Here is a 15,210-nt window from a genome sequence, read left to right as displayed (position 1 = left end):
ATTATTATTATTATTGTTAGTAGTACTAGTAGTAGTAGTAGTGGTGGTTCTGCTATGCTTGAGGTATTTGCGGTGAGGTAATAACAGTGGTATTAAGGAGCGGTTTCTTGGCTCACTGATCCTGTCGTACCTATCCATAAAACTTTGTATTGACGTCAATCCTTTCCTAGACTAATTCGTGCCACTTCCTGACCACCCTCTGGCTGAAGTAGTATTTCCTAACGTACGTGATTTACCTGCGTCTTTAACTTCCATTAATGCTAATTTGTCCTCGATCTTAGCCTATGAAACTCATGTCATGTGTGGCATGCAAAGAGTACGTAACCTTTATTCGGCGCATGTACACACCCCAAACCAGCGAAGCAGGTGACTAAGAGTTGATGATGGGGCCCCGTCGTTCAACTAGTAACCAGGTTCCAGCCAATAAGAAGATGGTTTTGGCAATCGCAGAGGTTATGTGGGTACCACTCTCCTGTCTGCCCTTGTCATTCCCATTCTAGAGCTGGTTGAAGCACGGTCTGCTCTCTTGTGGCTTCTATTCTGCCTTGCTTACCGTGGAGTGCACTAATACCTATCACTGTACATAGTGTATAGTGTACATATTGCTGTTCTAAAAATTGGTGAAGGATAATATAAGTCAAAACTTTTCTGCTGTGTTTATTTTGCTCCCTTTACACCCAGGATAACAGGCCATTTGGACTCCTGGGCTGTAATATCATGTCTACCGTGTCAAGTCCTACGAGTATTTTTTACACGATTTTATATCCCCTGGATCTTCTTTTATCTAATGATCTCGTAGGTGAAGTTTCTCAGCTCTGTGCCTAGTCTTGTTGCAGATCTCTAACCCTTTTCCATTTTCTTTGAATGAACTGTTACCTATGGGTTAGATCTGACATGAATCAGATATACAATCCTGGATGATTTTTTTTAGTTTCTGAGTATTGCTCTCTTGTCTGCTAGACATTCACATGTTGCTTGTGCTGATTTTTTGATGTGCTCTCCCACTGATGTATTTGTTGATGTGCTCTCCCACTGATGTATTTGGTACGAAACTCTTCACATAATCATTCTCTCAACTCGAAATTGGTAGTTACAGTCTCTCCAGCGTTTTCTCAAGCGCTAGTTTGCTCCCCCTCTCTATTGTGCATTATTAAACTCATGGGGAAGCGTTAAACCCGGAAGATTATACAGCGCCTGTAGGGGGGGGGGGTGATGGAAGGTATTCAGGCTTAATTCAGGGAATTGGGAACCAGAACCAATTCCCAAGATCAAAAGCCCCTCTGTTTTGTAGAACTTTGCACATGTTGAAGATGAATTACATTAGCCATTTCTTTTAAAAAATCCTTACGTCCGTTCAGTTCCTCTTATAATTTACCTTTGTCTTCTCCACGGCTTTATCCTCAGTAGAATTTTATCTTTCTCTCAGGATGCTTACATATATTAGGAACAGAACTGGTTCCCGAACTGACTCCTGAGGAACTCCTCTCATGCTTGCCAGTCTTATCACCCTCTCACCTACCATCACTCCGTGACAGGAATACATAACGACTGTATACGTAGAACCACTTTAAAAACCTTGTGATTGTCTTCCAGTTTCTACCGTGTTGGCCGCAGTCGCACTGCAGCCTTCGGTGCCATCAGTACCAACACACCTAAAAGGCCTGTTGTTCACAGAAATATCATTCACCACTAACGTTTTTATTTAAATAGCTACATTACTAACGCAATTAATTTAACTATATGAACTGTATGAAACAAGGAAGAAGAATTGTTGGTATATTCCAATGAGAAGTTATTGAGTTGCTCACAATAATAGGAATTTTGATCTTCTCACTTCTGGTTGTTAAGGATGGCGTTTATGTAGGTCTCAGTATAAGTTCGAATTGGCTAATATTAAAATCTGTTTACTTCACCTGATGAAGAGATGTAAGACTGCGACTCTCAGGAGAACCTTGAGGTATAAATGCTCTTTAGTTTTCTGCAGTAAACACTCTCCATATCCTTCTTTTAAATAAGGTCAGAGACATTGTCAGTTCGTGTCAGCCAACGAGAATAACTGAGAATTTAATCGATGATGGAAAATCTTTGTCTGTTAAATGAAACAGCGAGAGTTTTTTTTTAATTCCTGCCTTTTAAAATAGATTTGTTTCACATGTTCATATCCTCTTATTCAAGAATTTGTCAAGTTTATTATTAATAATTAATAATATTTTTGATACTAGTTAATTAATTTCTGCTTACAGGCAGTGTTTTTTCTTTCGTCAATTTTATTCAAATTATGAGTGATAATTATCTTTGATTCAATTATTTTTTGACACTGAATATGGATTTAAGATACTCCCTTTACCTAAGACAGATTATGTCTGCTACCTACAAGTGCATCCTTTTTTTTAACACATTGGGCGTGTCTCACCAAGGCAGGGTGACCTGAAAAAGTAAAAAAAAACACGTTCACCATTTATTCCATTACTGTCTTACTAGAGGCGCGCCTACACTGCATTTATAAAACATCCTATCGACAGCCGTCCTTCAGAGCGCAGGCACTGTACTTCCCACCTTCAGGATATAAGTCCGGCCTGCCGGTTTCCATGAATCCCTTCATAAATATTACCTTGCTCACACTCCAACAGCACGTAAAGTCCTAAAAACCATTTGTCTCCACTCGCTCCTATCTCACATGAGTTTCATACACTGACGATAAAAATGAAATGTGTGAAATTCTAAAAGAACAATAAGAATTAATGTTAAGCAATCCACTAAACGAAAGCAGCTCACGAATGCTTGTTGGAAATCCAAGCCCCTCGCACACAAAACCTCCTTTACCCTCTCCCTCCATTCTTTTTCTTTCTATCCTCTCTAAATGTCCGAACCACCTCAACAGCCCCTCCTCAGGGACTGTTGAGGTGGTTGTAACTAGGAGATCCCCCACTCAGGGCTCTCCTAGTTGCAGCATTCGCCATCCCATGCCTCACACCCATATAAGAGCGTTGGTATAACTATACTATCACACATTCCTCTCTTTGCTTCCATGGATAACGTTCTTTGTCTCCAGAGACTCTTCAGTGCACCAATCACCTTTTCCCCTCATCAATTCTATGATTCACCTCGTCTTCCATAGTTCCATTTCCTGACAAGTCCACTCCCAGATATCTGAATACATTCACTTCCTCCATACTCCCACCCTCCAATCTGATATTCAATCTTTCATTACCTAATTTTTTTATCATCACCTTACTCTTTCCTATATTCACTTTTAATTTCCTTCTTTTATATACCCTGCCAAACTCGTCCACCAACCTCTGAAACTTATATTCAGAATCTCCTAAAAGCACAGTGTCATCAGCAAAAACCAACTGTCAACTCTCACTTTGTGTTAGATTCTTTATCTTTTAATCCCACGCCTCTCGCCAACACCCAAGCATTCATTTCTCTTACAACCCCATCTATATAGTGAACAACCATGATGACATCACACATCCCCATCTAAGGCCTACTTTAACTAGGACATAATCTCTCTCTCTCCTACATACTCTAACCTGAGCCTCACTATCCCCGTAAAAACTCTTCACTGCTTTCAGTAACCTACCTCCTATTTCATACATTTGCAACTTCTGCCACATTGTCTCCTTATCCATCCTGTAATACGCCTTTTCCAAATCTATAAATGCCACTAAAACCCCTTAACCCTTATCGTAATGCTGTTCACCTATATGTTTCTCTGAAATCACTTGGTCTACACTCTCTCTACCCTTCCTAAAGCCTCCTTGTTCATCCACAATCCTGATCTCTGTCTTACTCTTAATTCTTTCAATAACTCTATCATACACTTTACCCGGTATACTCAAAAGGCTTATTCCCCTATAATTTTTACACTGTCGTCCCCTTTGCCTTTATGTAAAGGAACTATACATGCTTTCTGCTAATCCCTAGGCACCTTACCCTTTTCCAGGCAGTTATTAAATAAAAGCACTAACCACTCCAAAACTAAATCCCCACCTGCTTTTTATATTTCTGTCTTTATCCCAGCATTCCCAGCTGCTTTACCCCACTTTCATTCTACCCACTGCCTCACACATTTTTCCCACACTGGCTCTTCCATACTCCTACAAGATGTAATACCTCCCTGCCCAATACACAAAATCACAGCTTCCGTATCTTCATCAACATTTAACAGTTCCTCAAAATAATCCTTTCATCTTTCTGATACCTCTAACTCTCCATCAAATAACTCTCCTCTCCTATTTTTAATTGTCAAATCTATTTGTCCGGCTTTCTCAACTTATTAATCCCATACCAAAACTTTTTCTTATTTCCAACAAAATTTGTTGATAGCATCTCACCCACTGTGAGGGAAAAGTTCAATAGATAGGAGTAGCGAGGGAGTATATAGTAACAATAGTTTCATTGCCGGCTACTTGTTAAGGTAGGGTAAGTCAAGCTCCCGCTATTCCCGCCTTTTTTCCCCCACCCTGAAAGTGATAGTTTGACTGCCGGCTGCTTGTTAAGGTAGGGTCAGTCTAGCTCCCGCTATCCCTTCCCCTCCTTCTTCCCCCCCCCCCCCACCGAAAGGTGACGTGTGGGGCTCCGGTCCAAACAGTAATCACTAGACTCACAGCTCCCAGAACTACTGTAAGTACATTCCTGCCTTGTATTCTAGTGGATTTATTGGTTGAAAGCTTCACTTTTGACCAATAATAAACTTAGTCCTTTCAGTTTTGCTCTAAGTTGACTGTTGTAATAATCACCACATCTTTTAGGTATTGTACTTATCATGGAGAGTGATTTCTTAAGCAGTGGGTAACTTGTCTATCTTTCCAGCTTGGATGACAGAGAGGGTCACCTGCCAATCAACGAGTAGAACTGATGGAGATGGACTAACGTCCTGAGACTTTCCCTTTTTGGATTTAATTACCTGTGCACCTGTATAAAATTGCAGGACGTAACACCTCATCATTACAGCGGTAAAGAACCTGCTTTCTTGTCATCGGGATAGAATACTCAAAGCTATACTGTGAAGAACTAGCCAGTGGGTTGTAACCAACACCTGCGACCCCCCTTCCCCATCATCGGCAACGGCTACGATTTCAACAAGCAGTGTCACCAACACCAGACACCCAAGTTTTATATTAGCGTTGAATTCAGTTATCATTTATATTTTTCATTTTTCATTTTCTTTAATGTAGGATTAATATTTCATATTTAAGTGTTTTATATTTTATATTTTATATATAATAAAGTGTTTATGTTTGTCTGTTATTATTTCTTTTTCTATTCATTAATTTTCCTGAGGAGGAGCCAGCCTTGGTAATACTGTCTGAAGTTATTACAGGGCTGAGTAAGCCTTCACACCCACTCTCTAATTTTTTCTCCTTTTACATTTCTTCACCGCTATTTAAACCTCTATTTTTCTCTCAATATACTCCTTGTATCACTTCTACTTTGTAAAAACCTCTCATATGTTAACTTTTTCTCTTACTATTATTACCTCATCATTACATCATTCACTCTTCTTCCCTCCTGCACCCACTTTCCTGTAACCACAAACTTCTGCTGAACACTAACACTACATTTTTAAATCTGTCCCATACCTCTTCATCCTCATTGCCTATACTCTCACTAATCCATCTTTCTTCCCATAGTTGTTTATATTTTACCCTAACAGCCTCCTCCTTCAGATACAAACCTTCAGCTCTCCCTTACTTGCAGATTCCATTCTCCTTGTATCCCATCTACCTTTTACTCTCACTGTAGCTGCAACTAAAAAGGTGATCTGAAATATCCGTGGACCCTGATGTCTACCCATCTCTCTTTTATTTACCATTTCATAGTCCAACTACTGTCATTATGCCCTATATCATATCTTGTATACTTATCCCTTTTTCTCAAAATATATGTACTACCTCTAACTAAACCCTTTCTATACAAAGTACAATCAAAGGCCCCCCCATTATCATTTACACCTGGCACTCCTCTCTAACCGCTTGTCTCACTTTAGCATATCGGTCCCCAACCACAATTATTCTGTCTGTCTCTGTCTCTGTCTCTCTCTTTCTCTCTACACTCCTCTTTTCTCCAGGTACACACTTATTATAACCCACTTTTCGCATCTGACCCTTATTGTAATCCACATAATCATTGAATTTATGCATTTATGTTCCCTCTTCTCCTTCCATAACTGATCCTTCAACACTGTGGAGAAAATTCTCCAGAAAGGGAATTTCAGCCTTATCAGCCTCCTTCAGCCCCCTGAGGGACTCAGCCCTCCAGAGGGGCTGATGGCCTCTCCTGTTTCCGCATAAACAGTTTAATGAAATCCACACACAGCTAGTGGCATCGTCATAAGTCACGCCACCTAGTGTTGCATCATAGTATTCGTGTATGAGTGACAGTGAGATGAGAAATATAACTCTCTTCACCTTAGCAGGGATGTTACAGGAAAACCCTGCACCACTTTACTTACAATGTAAGACAATAATGAACTGTCGTCGATAGTTAGATAACAGGAAATCTATCATATTCAGTATTCTATCATGTTGAATACTGTGACAATGTTAAGCAAGGAGGGAAATCAGGCTGAAGTCAGCACCTTCGGGCCGCGCCCAGGGCGAATTCTGCTTCAGGGATCAGATTGCTTTAAGAAACGAACGGGGAAACGTGCTTCACGCGGGGAGAACGGACAAAGAACACTAGTGATCCGCACGTTTTTGTTTCTCGTTCATTGACAATCTCAAAATTCATGGTAGAACTATTACAGTGAAGTGTAACTATCTTCCTGTTGTGAAATTACCACAAAGGACAAATCTGGATTTTAGTGTAGTGTAGTGAAGGACAGTGCAACAGTACGAGACACTACTTATCCAAACAAGTCACTTACACCTGTCGTATGTGGTGCTGTCAACACCACCGCTCACTCTACAAAGACCAAGGTAGGTCTCAATCTCTTGTTAAAACTAGACGCTGCAGTTTCGTATTGACACAAGGTGATTGAGGCTGTCCTATAGACGGCAGTAAGGGGAGGACTTTTGTGCCCAAACATGTATCAATTCATTCAGCATTATGTTCATGTGAAATGCTGAAATATACGCTCCTTTGGGGCAATTATTTACTCATCACTCCCACAGCTCAGGGTTGGATAATAGATGGCTCCTCAAAGGAACGACCCGGGGACAGCTGCGGGACGGTGAGCCGTCACTGAAGCTAAGTAGTATATTTCAACCATGTCCTTTACCAGACTTAGCTTAGTATTCTCCACCTCCCATACAAACATTACTGCTACCCCCTTCCTTTGCTCTAACTCTCTCAGATACTCCTGACTTAATCCCATTGATTTCTCCCCACCGAGACTCTCCTACCCACTTTCAGCTTTGTTTCGCTTACAGCTAGGACATCAAACTTCCTTTCATTCATAACATTGGCAATCAAAACTTTCTTGTCATCCGCACTACATCCACGCACATTCAAGCATCCCAGTTTTATAAAGTTTTTCTTCTTCTCTTTTTTAGTAAATGTCTACAGGAGAAGGGGTTACTAGCCCATTGCTCCCGGCATTTTAGTCGCCTCCTACGACACGCATGGCTTACAGAGATAAGATTCTTTTCCAATTCCCCATGGAGATAAAAGAAAATAAAAATAAAAAGTACTATTTAGAAAAATAGGAGAAAATTCAGATCTGTGTGTATAAATATATGCGTGTTCATGTATATGAACATAAGAAAGAAGGAACACTGCAGAAGGCCTGCTGACCCATGAGAGGCAGGTTCAATTTTCCCATCGGCTTAAGCCAATGCCTTAACCTAGTCAGGTCAGTCACATTCAGTTAAGGAAGGAGCACGGCATCTGAAAAAGTAGCACAAACTAATCAGGTCCAACTCACACCCACTCATGTATTTATCTAACTTATTTTTAAAACTACACAACGTCTTAGCTTCTATGACGGTACTCGGGAGTTTGTTCTACTCATCCACATCTCTGTTACGAAACCAGTGCTTACCTATATCCTTCCTAAATCTGATTTTTTTCCAACTTAAAACCATTGCTGTGAGTCCTGTCTATGCTAGATATTTTTAGCAAGCTGTTTACATCCCCTTCATTAATTCCTGTTTTCCATTTATACACCTCAATCATATCCCCCCTAATTCTACGCCTTTCTAGAGAGTGCAGATTCAGGGCCTCAGTCTATCCTCATAGGGAAGATTTCTGATACATGGGATCATCTTTGTCATCCTCCTTTGTAAGTTTTCCAGAGCATTTATATCCATTCTGTAATACAGTGACCAAAATTGTGCAGCATAGTCTAAATGAGGCCTAACCAAGGATATATAGAATTGAAGAACAACCTAAGAACTTCTATTATTTATACTTCTAGATATGAAGTCAAGAATTCTGTCAGCTTTATTGCGAACACTAATGCACTCTTGTCTTGGTTTCAGATTACTGCTAACCAGAACTCCTAAATCCTTTTCGCAATCAGTAGTATTAAGATCTACATTATTTAGTTTATATGTGGCATGGTTATTTTCCTGTCCAACGTTTAGAACTTTGCATTTGTCTATATCAAACTGCATCTGCCACTTCTCCGACCATTGCATCAGTCTATTCAAATCATCCTGGAGTGCTCTGTCCTCATTAGAATGAACTGGACAGCCAATTTTGGTGTCATCATCAAATTTGCTTATGTCAGGCGGAAGGCGTTCCCCTGACATTTCCAGTAACTATATATAAAACAAAACCTATCTTTACCACATCTCATAGAACAACTTAGTACACCACTACTAGGTAATTAAGGCTAATACACAAGAACAAATAAACAGCGGGACACAAAAATTACCGACTCCGAGTCGGCTTCTAGCCTCCTGTTAAACGCACTGTTAGTTCAGAATCTTACCCGAACACACAGGCCCAACTCAAACAACAGGGACAGGCCCATATCAGGGCACACGTGAGCGTAAATATAAACCCAAAACGAGCGTACGGCCTGAGAATTATAACAAAAAATTCAAGGTACTTAGATCCAAGCTACATCACCTCTCTCAGGCGCTATCACAACAGTTACTCCGCTACCACAGTCACGCCGTGACTTCACTCCATAAAAGCGCCCACAAATTAATGACATTATTTATAAAATTATGGATCACTTTTTTCACTATAAACACCTTATTTTATTAATGCAGAAACCTGCGTAACACTCGCCTTCGGGACGTCATTTCCAGGCCATAAAGACATTGAATAGGGTGAGGCTGAGGACGCCACCTTGCGGCAGAGACCGCAGATGTTTCAGTACAGAATTTTGAGAGGGTGGGTCTTCTAGGTGTCTTTTGTGCTGCTATCTGCGCCTCCCCGGCACTGCTGCTCCATTGCAGGCTGGCCTCCAGCCGGTCCAAAAAGTCATCCGATCCCTCCCTGCCTAGAAGAAGAATGCTCAGCCGAGTCTCTAGAAGACTCCCGAAGGTCTGAGGCAGGAATCAACGTGTACAAGAAGCCGGAGAACTCGGTGATCAGAGGCGCCAGAGGAGGCACAGCGAGGCCTGCTGAGTGCTGTGGGTAAGGCGGGTCCACCAGTTGTTACTGCAGAAAAGGCTGCTGTGGCTGAGTCTCGCTCAAGTGAAGTTGTGCGGTGGGGCGGAGCGGGGCATCGTGGCTGTTGTTGGCTGCACTGGCGCTGTATTGTTGGGTGCTGCTGCTTCCCGGGTGCTGCCGAAGGGGAGCCCGACTGCATGCCGCTTCGCCCGCCTCTCCTCTACATTCCTCTCTTCTCCAGGTGTATAAACACTCACTATAACCCACTTATCGAATCAAATCGTTATTTTAATCCACTTAATGTTTGAATTTATTCTTTTATATTCTCTTTTCCAGCCATAATTGATCCTTCAACATTATTGCTACTCCATCCTCAGCTCTAACTCCTGACCTAATCCCATTTATTTTTTCCCACTGAAACTCCCTTACCCCCTTCAGCTTTGTTTTGCTTAGAGCCAAAGTATCCAGCTTTTTTTTTTTATTCATGACACTGGCAATCGCCTCTTTCATATCATCTACACTACATTCACACACTTGCAAACATCCCATCTTTATAAAGTTTTTCTTATATTAATATTTACAAAAGAAGGGGCTACTAGCCCCTTACTCCAGGCATTTTTGCCACATGCATGACTTACACAGGAATTATTTTTTTCTGCTTTCCCATGGAGATGAAACGAAAATAAAAAAGAACAAGAACTATTAAGAAAATATAAGAAAATTCCGATGAGTGTACATACATATACGTGTTTACATATGTGTAAAGTGAACTAAATGTAAGTAGAAGTAGCAAGATGTACCTATCGTATTTCGTGTTTATAAGACAGACACACACACACATGTGGCCACCAAATGAACGACGAGACAGGACCCACAATATTATCATTACATTCAAAAAGAAGCACTAAACCTACAAGGGTCATACAGCGGGACCCACAATCAAAGGAGACTGAAAAAAATCTAACTTGATCTTGGAAAGTTTCGGCCTTTACATGAAGTTAACTGGTATACGTACACTGCACGACTTACACTGGTCTCTAATATCTCTAAGTATCCCAAGCCAAAAGTAAGTCTAATTTTTAATGGTGCTTTTCTATGAGAAAAATACCAGAAACTGACAAATCAGGAGATATTTAATGAGCCGTCGTCTGTTTAGTAGAGGTAATTATCATTTCTAAATTTATTAAGAATCATATATTATAAATGTTTCCTTTGAATCACTTCACCACTTTCAGTTATTTTATGATACTTCTCAAGACCAGAAGAATTATTTTGAAGGCTGTCAAAATCGTTTTGCGAGATGTCAAGTGGCTTGACATCAGGGAATAAGAAATTATATAATTTCTTAACCTTAGACATGAATAGTGTTACCACATTTACAGATGTTTGAACAGGATATAGTGAAGGTAGGTACCAGTGTGGTACCTTAGGAGTTGTAATAAAGTTGGTAGAATTACCGACAATATGTAAAGTAAAAGGACACAAGTGCAACTAATGTGACATTTATTGTAGCAACGTTTCGCTCTCCAGGAGCTTTATCAAGCTTGATAAAGCTCCTGGAGAGCGAAACGTTGCTACAATAAATGTCACATTAGTTGCACTTGTGTCCTTTTACTTTACACCTTAGGAGTTGATGGCGACTCGACACTGGTGTTATCGACGATCTCTGGTGGACTTACCTCGTCGATATCTGGTGGATTTACCTCGTCGATATCTGGTGGATTTACCTCGTCGATCTCTGGTGAATTTACCTCGTCGATCTCTGGTGAATTTACCTCTGTAGCAATGCAGCCATGTAGAACTTTCTCTTTCGCGGATTCGTAAGAATCAGTATCCTCTGAAAAAAATGGGAAGAAACATAAATACCAGGACTCTCTGACTTATCAAGTACAGTTGGGAAATCAGCCCTTTAGTTTTCTCCTACTAAGATCGAGCATGAAGTTATTTTGGTAATGACTGCATCGGTCCAGCCAGAGCACCATCTGCATTTGAGATAGCAACGAGCAGCAGGGAAACTGTCAGATCTCTTACGGTAATCACTTAAAGTTACAAATTTAAATTTAGACGGATCGAGGTTAGAAAGCAACTAATCTCGAATAACTACACAAGGACAATCTGTATGCCTAAAAAATGTAGGTATGTGCACCTTATATTGTTTCATAACTTTAAGGTATATTTATGTCATATCAGTAAAAAATCTGCCAATAGTTTCGGTTTCTCTTCTAGGACAATCTTTTTTTGTGTTCTGCCTCACCATATGTTAAACATTTTATAATAAGAGCAGAGTTTTTCCAGGTTGTTTAGGTTTAGACGGCTTCAGCTCTTCAGCCGTAGATTTTACACCCTCATTAGGATAATTATGAGCCGAGGCGGACACATCCGCGGGTTCAGTAATCTCAACCGGAGAAACTAACTTTTGTCTCGGATGGAAACGCTGATTTCATTAAGGACTGATGAGAGGAATTCATCATCCACATGTGCAGCATCTGGGAATCTTCATTTATAGATGCTTCGCCAATCAGTTACTTTATCAATACAATCTTGGAGTTGGTGTAGAGCACCGTAATCTTCAAGATTCTGAAGCACATGCATGAAACTTGGTGATTAATGTACAGGCGTCAGGTGAGGGACGTGCAGCAAACGAAGGCATTGTCACTTGTAGGCGGGATTTCTCAGTTGAAGTAGGTTGCACGAGTGTCAAATTCTTTATTTTGTATAACTTGTAAGACACTGCAACATCTTGATATCTTGATACAGAGGACATCACCACAACCTTCTCACTACTGGCTCGTTACTTGGGTATGGCCTACCTCCACTGGGAAATCCTTCCTACCTGACGCCGGTATATAAGCACCAAGCTTCATAACTGAGGTAATTAGCCCTTCATACCTGAAGGGCTAATTACCTCAGGGCTAATTACTTAAATTTTTTGTATATAATTCTACATTCTTCACATTATGCTCTTGTATCGATAAAGCCACTGGATAGGGAAACGTCTACAATAAAGATACCCAGATGTTGCACATGTGTCTGACTCTTCGTCTTATCGGTATTGTAAACACGAGGTTACGGAGTGAATCAAAGTCTAGTGTTTTTTATGGTTGGAAAATAATAACTCATGTTAAGCACTAACCATATGTAGAGGCTTGATCCTCCGTCTGCTGTGCGCGAGAGAGGCGCTGTTACTAATCTGATTCTAATCTTAAACGACCTCTCTAGGTAAAGTAGGATATATATTTAGAGTAGTACCTATGGACAATAAAGTTGATCTTGCGGCCCAGTAATCAGAGGGCCACTAACAAAGCGTAGCTGTATTTTCAAAAAAGATCGAATAGGCACTTATGTCATCCTCGTCAGCCTAAGGTGGTATTTTAGGTAATTTAAAGCCCGCACTTACAGGTTGACTCAAGACTGCCTTCATCAGCCTTCTTATTAGCAAGCTCTAATTTATTACGTTCTAACTTTAAATGTTTTTAATCCCGTTGTTGTTCCTACTGCCTATGTTCAGTTAAATCTTCTAATTCCTTATGTTTCACTACATGTTTCCGCTCTGCAGCTCTACTATCATATTTTTGTTTCACTAATTATCTTTGTGCTTCCAGAGCCAATCTCTCCTTTTCGCGCTGCAGTCGCTCTGGCAATGACATAAATGTAACTACCTCGAGTTCACTGTCAAGCATGTATGTATCTTGTATACACGTCTGCCTCTGACGGGTAGTGTGGTATACCAATCACCTGATTATACAAGACACACACACACACACACAACCTTTATTAATATATGCCAAATATGACTGGATCACTGACCTTTATTACTCCCTCTCCCCCCTCACCTTCCTACATAATCCATCCTTATGTACCTTTCTTCCTCCCCCAACTTATCTAAGCTCTGGTTACAGTGTTCTATTGCTCTCTTTCATGACTTCACGCTCTAGCCTAGATCATTCATACTCTAACTTAACAACTACGAAATAGCTTAGATTACTGCCTGAATGGCCCAATTCTTTACCAACATTCATCCAAAACGTAGAAGCTTCCATTCTTAACGAAATGACACAGTACACACTCGTTCGGTATAATTCCAGATTACTCAAGAGAAGACAGATAAGTAAAAGGAGAAGAGAAAATCGACTGAAAACTATAAAACGAAACACAGGAAGGAAAATTACTGCACTCCTATTTAAATAGAAAGGCAAACCCAAATCCGCTTTTATATTAATAGCAGCAAAGCTGCTAATGCAGAAGACTAACGTAAAATAGGAGATTATCATAGGTGTTCTCCTGATACAAGAATGGAAACCCAAAACTAGCAAGAAAGCGTAAGTTACACTTACGCTTTCTTGTTACTTTGTTACTTTCTTGTTACTTCTTGTTACTTTCTTTACGCTTACGATTTTTTACGTAAGTTAAAACGATGAAGGTTGACAGTACTGATTTCCTATTAACTTATGAAGCAAAACAAAAACCTGACACCCATTTTACATTGTGACACAACCTTAAAACAACAGCTAAAGACTGACTGATCTTGTTAAATCTTGTATTCTTGTAAATCCCGTCAAGGTCTCAAGTTATGTCAGTAAAAATCAAGAATAAAAAAATAACCAAAGATAAACAGTGATGTAGCATCAATGCACAACTTTCTTACAACCAAAAAATGAAAAACTTAGATAACACAGAAATAACAGGAATCCATTATAGTCACGTGAATATACTATCAAAACCAGGGGATGTATAAAGTCATTGATTGATGTACTTATCTAGTATAAAGGGAGATGAGGGATGGAGTTGATGGCTGTGTTATCAAGCTGACTGTTGAAGATGATGGCTGGTAGCAGCACGAATAAGCAGTGTCAGTGCAAGTACCAGTTTATGAGAATTGTGGTTAAGGGACGTCGAGAATAAATGATAGGAAGTAGTTGACTAGTTCTACTATATATAATGGTACAACACTCGATGAATCATGAAGCTTTGAAGGCTTTTATTATTGTTATTATTATTATTATTACAATCAAAACTAAGCTCTAAACTCACAAGGTTCATACAGTATGAGGAACTTTTCTTACAGAGTGGCTTGAACGAAATATGAGATGAGTGTACAGGAAGAGTGTTGAAGCACCAATGGGTAACCTTAATTACACTGGCTCCACGTAACAAACACCAGTACCAGTGACAACGCCCCCCACATGTGTGGGAGAGCAGACCTGTGGGCCGGGATAAAATTTAATATAAGAATGTGTTGTATAATTAACTAGTACGCTGCATAAAGTTGTATCAAAAGGGAGGAGAATTATTAAAATTACGTTAAGGCAAGAATACTGTCACTTAGGATAACACTAACACAAACTGAGACAAGTACTTAAATTCCCTATAGTAGATAAATACACAAGGAACACTAATAAAACTATGAAGTCCAACACCAGGGATGAGGAGCTCAGAGACTCCTGGGAACACAGGCAAATAAAATAAAAAGAGATAAAGAGACGGAATTGGCAGGAACCAAATTAAATGTGCATATCTCAGGCCAAAAGATGGCGCTGACAGGCGAGGTAGACAAAATGAAGCCTGGGAAATATAGCCAGCAGACCACCACACTACCAGAGAAACAGGAAGAAAAAGAATAAAGTCTGGCAGAGACTTTTCTAATGTAAGCATCAATACACTTGGTAGCATAAAATGTGCAACTATTACTTAACC

At 40.1% G+C, this 15,210-nt stretch overlaps 1 long non-coding RNA gene across 2 annotated transcripts; it reads right to left on the bottom strand.

Moving 5' to 3' along the window:
- Positions 1-644: 644 nt before the first annotated feature.
- LOC128692523 (uncharacterized) lies at positions 645-14,951 on the bottom strand. Of its 2 annotated transcripts, none has more exons than XR_008407594.2 (4): positions 14,855-14,951; positions 14,548-14,717; positions 11,196-11,353; positions 645-2,427 (listed from the first exon to the last, which is right to left on the bottom strand). It is a non-coding gene; the product is annotated as an uncharacterized lncRNA (long non-coding RNA). The 2 variants fall into 2 exon arrangements; XR_011392634.1 differs by having other exon boundaries at positions 14,580-14,717.
- Positions 14,952-15,210: the final 259 nt, after the last annotated feature.

The sequence above is a fragment of the Cherax quadricarinatus genome, chromosome 30, assembly GCF_038502225.1.
Source record: "Cherax quadricarinatus isolate ZL_2023a chromosome 30, ASM3850222v1, whole genome shotgun sequence".
Taxonomy (NCBI): Eukaryota; Metazoa; Arthropoda; class Malacostraca; order Decapoda; family Parastacidae; genus Cherax; species Cherax quadricarinatus.
The sequence above is the reverse complement of the archived record's forward strand: the minus strand, read 5'-3'. Positions and strand labels throughout refer to the sequence as shown.